This window comes from Gossypium arboreum, chromosome 11, assembly GCF_025698485.1.
Source record: "Gossypium arboreum isolate Shixiya-1 chromosome 11, ASM2569848v2, whole genome shotgun sequence".
NCBI lineage: Eukaryota > Viridiplantae > Streptophyta > Magnoliopsida > Malvales > Malvaceae > Gossypium > Gossypium arboreum.
In genome coordinates this window covers 47,182,463-47,186,624 of record NC_069080.1, presented here as the reverse complement: position 1 = coordinate 47,186,624, position 4,162 = coordinate 47,182,463, and the positions used below count along the sequence as shown (strand labels likewise).

The 4,162-nt window shown below is 38.3% G+C and overlaps 1 non-coding gene across 1 annotated transcript; it reads right to left on the bottom strand.

Moving 5' to 3' along the window:
• Window positions 1–3,451: 3,451 nt before the first annotated feature.
• On the bottom strand, window positions 3,452–3,557 carry LOC128284448 (small nucleolar RNA R71). Its single transcript, XR_008274874.1, has one exon. It is a non-coding gene; the product is annotated as a small nucleolar RNA R71 (small nucleolar RNA).
• Window positions 3,558–4,162: the final 605 nt, after the last annotated feature.

The following is a 4,162-nucleotide window of genomic DNA, read 5'->3' as shown; positions in this document are numbered from 1 at the left end:
AATGTATGATTAATGCTTGTTTAAATTGCATTTTATTTGCATGTGAGTTTACTAAGCTTTAAAGCTTACCCCATTTCCTTTCCCTTTTCTTATAGTGTTGCCTAGGTAGCTCGGGGATCAGAGGACGTTGAAGTTTTCGATCACACTATCAATTGGAAAATTGGGTATAGTTAGTCTCAACATTTTGAGTATGGCATGTATAAAGACTTGGTCTCTTTTTTTTTCTTATATGTCATATTGGTTTAGCCAAATGTGTTGGCTTATAGTAGTATTTGATTCATTTTGTATATGGCCATGTGATATGGTTCATGTTGATTATTTGGGCTATAACCCTAATTAGTTATGCATGCATGCAATGAGTTATGCTTGATATGGTTGCTTGTGGATGATATGTGAGATAAAAGGCATATGTGTTTAATGAATGAATTGTGGCTAATAAGTATGACCAAAGCTATGGTATAATTGAGTATAATTGAGTAAATTGAAAGTAGGTTTATCATGATGAATAAATATGAAATTGGTGTGGAATGCCATATGAAAGCATGATGGTTTAGATATGTGATATGTTGACATTACAAACTCATGGATTAATCATGTTTATAAGGATCTGAGTGACTAAACATACTATGTTTCATGCCATCAAAAATTTATGAGTGAGTGAGCATTTAAGGGTGACAAATGGCTTGGAAAATAGCCTCAAAGTTGTCCATATGGGTAGATACACGGGCATCTGTCTAGGCCGTGTGTGACACACGGTCTGCCCCATGGTTGTGTTATTGGACCGTGTGTCCCCTGCACCCTAATTAGGTGAAACAGAATACTCAGTAGTAAACACACGAGTAGAGACACGGCCGTGTGTCTCAGCCGTGTGGAAGACATGGCCTCAGGACATGGGTGTGTGCCCAAACCGTGTGGAGTCTGCATTTAATTTTGGAATTTAATTCGCCACACAGCCTAAGCACACAGGTGTGTGACATAGCCGTGTTATCTTATTTGGGTGATGACATCATAGTCAGAGAATTACACGGGCATGTCCCAAGCCACACGGGTGTGTGTGGCCACACTGCATACCCACACGGGCGTGTGACTCTCCAAAGTAGGAAAACTTTCTATGTTTTTCCAAAGTTTTCTAAAGATATCGGTTTAGTCCTGAACCACTCCCGGTGTATGTTTTGGGCCTTGTAGACCCATATAAGGGACAATTTGCATATGTGTGAATGAATTTGATTTGAACTAAATTTTATGGCTTAGTTTTGTATGTTCATTTACGTTTAAGTCTAGTAATGCCTCAAACCCTATCCCGGCGTTGGATACGGGTAAGGGGTGTTACAACCCAGCCACCGGTATGACGTACATGACCAGCACCCGGTGATAAACCGTAATTTATACATATTTTTACCCCATGTTTAACGTATTTTATGGATGATTTTCCATAAGAATTGGTGAATTCGATGCTCCTAATGCTTTAATTTCATGTTTTATACTTAGGAGAGCATAGGAGAGCGAAAGGAACGAGAAATGGGCCAAAAACAGAGAAAATGGGCCAAAGTACAAAATCAACACGGCCTGGACCTCCTTACACGGGCAGACCACACGGCCGTGTCAATCTGGCATAATCGAAGCACATCTCACACGGGTGTAGCAAACGCCCGTGCCATTCGAACAGGCTCAAACACAGCCTAAAGTAATCGCACACGGGTGTGTCACACGGGCGTGTCCCTGCCGAGCCCAAGTTGAGTCCAATTCGGAAAAGGCCACTTTTGAGGGCTCATAGGCATTCCAAAGCCTATAAATACACCCTAGAGGAGGAAGAAAAGGGGAGACAGAGAATAGGGGGTAAGGAATTACTCCAAGGAAGCCGATTGATCCATCTCAGAAGCTGGGTTCATCATCAAGACTGAAGATCTCTCCTCAATTTCCCTTCAGGAGTTTTGGGTTTTCTTTATGTTTTGTATTCTTTATTTTTCTGATATGTTTTCTTATTTAGTTATGAACTAAAACCCCTAAATACCTAAGGGGAATGAAAGCTAAGACGAATCTTGTTATTATTTTCTGAATCATATGATAAATATTTAACTTGTTCTTAATTATGTGTTCTTAATTCTTGTTTTGATATCCCAGGATACCGATTCAAGACATGCTCTTATTCAGAGAAGGAATAGACCTTGTCTAAGAGTACTTTTGTCATAATTAAGCGGAGTTGATTGCGCGCCTAGAAATAGGGTGACAAGATTTTGCCAGATTAGGGTGAAACCTAATAAGGGGATCCATAGATCGAGTTAATGCAACCCTAGAGTGTTAATTAGAGAAAAGTCTCGGTTATTCAATCTAGGGATTAGACATTATTAGTCTTGAATAGGGATAATAACATAACTTAGGGATCTCTACGGAACAAGTTGAATAAATAAATCGTCCGATTCGGAGCCAGAATAACAAGTAAAGTCTAGGTGGATTTTTCCTTAGGTATTGTCTTAAGTCAATCGATTTCCCCAAAAGCAATTCCCCAATTCTTTTCTCTGTGCGTTCTTAGTTTAGATAATTAGTCAATTAGAACAAAACCTTTTTATTCTTAGGCTAGATAATAAAAAGATAGTCACTACTAGTACTTTTAGTTCCTTTGGGTTCGACAATCCGGTCTTGCTAAAACTATACTACTATTCGATAGGTACACTTGCCTACATCGCGATAATAGTTAGTTCAAGAATGAGTAATTATAAATATTTAAAACCTATCACGAAAACTCGTGAGCAAGTTTTTGCGCCGTTTTTGGGGAACTAAGATATTAGAAACGCTAAATTTTTATTACTTTAGCCATTTATTTTTCTTGCAATTTAATTTAATTTTATTATTATTATTACTAATTAATTTACTTTTTCTTTCTCTTGGTGGGTTTTTATAGTTTATGACTAGAAGAAACTCGTCGGGACCATTACTTTTTGACAAAGAAATCAATCGCACAGTTCGTAGAAACCAAAGAGAAATAAGATGAAGCTTAAGATACACGAAGAACGAGCAAGAAGACGATACTCAACCCGCAAGGCAATCAGCTACCTCCTGCAATTGCGGCTAATCAAAATCCTGCTCCACATACTATGTATGACTATGCTAAACCTTCTTTAACAGGAACTGAGTCAAGTATAGTTAGACCTGCTATTACTGTGAATAATTTTAAACTAAAACCTAACACAATTCAGATGATACAGCAGTTTGTTCAGTTTGATGGTTTGCAGGATGAGGATCCCAACACTCACTTGGCGAATTTTCTGGAGTTTTGCTACACTTTCAAAATTAATGCGTTTCTGATGATGCCATTCGCCTTCGGTTATTTCATTTTTCACTAAGAAACAAAGCTAAACAGTGGTTTAACTCATTACCACAAGGGTCTATCACTACTTGGGAACAAATAATTGAAAAATTTTTACTAAAATATTTTTCGTCAGCTAAAACGGCTAAGTTACGTAATAATATCTCTTCTTTTGTGCAGATGGACTTAGAAACACTTACGATGCATGGGAGAGATACAAGGATCTATTGCGAAGGTGCCCTCACCATGGGTTACCTCTATGGCTGTAAGTTCAAACGTTCTACAATGGTGTGAATCCCTCGACAAGACAGATGATTGACGCAGCTGCTGGAGGAACCATCAACAGCAAAACACCTGAAGAGGCTTATGAATTCATTGAAGAAATATCACTGAATAACTATCAGTGGCAAGTCATGATGACTAAGCCAACAAAAACAGTAGGCGTTTATAATGTCGACTCAATTCCTATGCTGTCAAATCAGGTAGAACTTCTCAATAAAAAGATTGATGGTTTACTTGGTTCTACGTAGGTACATCCAGTAATGAGGTGTGACTCAAGTGGAGGAGGTGTACATACAAAATATTAATCCTTCAGTCCTACAACCGAAGAGGAACAAGTCAACTATATGGGTAACAATAACTTTAGGTCTCAAAATAACCCATACAGTAATACTTATAATGCAGGTTGGAGGAATCACCCAAATTTCTCATGGGGTGGTCAAGGGAATCAAAAGCCACAAAATCCTTAGGATTTTCAACAGCCACCTAATCAACAAGAGAAGAAACTGAACCTTGAGGGGATGCTCTCTAAATTCATCTTAGTGTTAGAAACCCGTTTCCAAAATACTGAGATAGCAC